The following is a 955-nucleotide window of genomic DNA, read 5'->3' as shown; positions in this document are numbered from 1 at the left end:
AGCGCAATAAATCAAAGTGCATTACCTGTAGGAGGCCCTGGCGCATGAATCTGTGCAGCGGGAACGTCCTCGGACCTCCAGGGGCCGAGACAACGACCGTCTCATGGGGCCGGACACTCAGGGTCAGGGTAAAATCCAATATATATCTGGTGATATCTCGGGTGCTATTACCGATAGCGCAATAAATCATAGTGCATTGCCTGTAGGTGGCCCTGGCGCATGAATCTGTGCAGCGGGAACGACCTCGGACGACCAGGGGCCGAGAAAACCACAGTCTCATGGGGCCGGACACTCAGGGTCAGGGGAAAATCCAATATATATCTGGTGATATCTCGGGTGCTATTAGAGATAGCGCAATAAACCAAAGTGAATTATCTGCAGGAGGCCCTGGCGCATGAATCTGTGCAACGGGAACGACCTCGGACCACCAGGGGCCGAGAAAACCACAGTCTCATGGGGCCGGACACTCATTGTCAGTGAAAAATCCTATATATATCTGCTGATATCTCGGGTGCTATTACATGTAGCGCAATAAATCAAAGTGCATTGTCTGTAGGAGGCCCTGGCGCATGAATCTGTGCAGCGCGAACGACCTCGGACCACCAGGGGCCGAAAAAACCACAGTCTCATGGGGCCGGACACTCAGGGTCAGTGTAAAATGCAGTATATATCTGGTGATATCTCGGGAGCTATTACAGATAGCGCAATAAATCAAAGTGCATTGTCTGTAGGAGGCCCTGGCGCATGAGTCTGTGCAGCGGGAACGACCTCGGACCACCAGGGGCCGAAAAAACCACAGTCTCATGGGGCCGGTCACTCAGGGTCAGGGGAAAATCCAATATATATCTGGTGATATCTCGGGTGCTATTACAGATAGCGCAATAAATCAAAGTGCATTACCTGTAGGAGGCCCTGGCGCATGAATCTCTGCAGCGGAAACGTCCTCGGACCTCCA

This window comes from Nomia melanderi, unplaced genomic scaffold, assembly GCF_051020985.1.
Source record: "Nomia melanderi isolate GNS246 unplaced genomic scaffold, iyNomMela1 scaffold0014, whole genome shotgun sequence".
NCBI lineage: Eukaryota > Metazoa > Arthropoda > Insecta > Hymenoptera > Halictidae > Nomia > Nomia melanderi.
Note: the sequence above shows the minus strand (reverse complement) of the source record.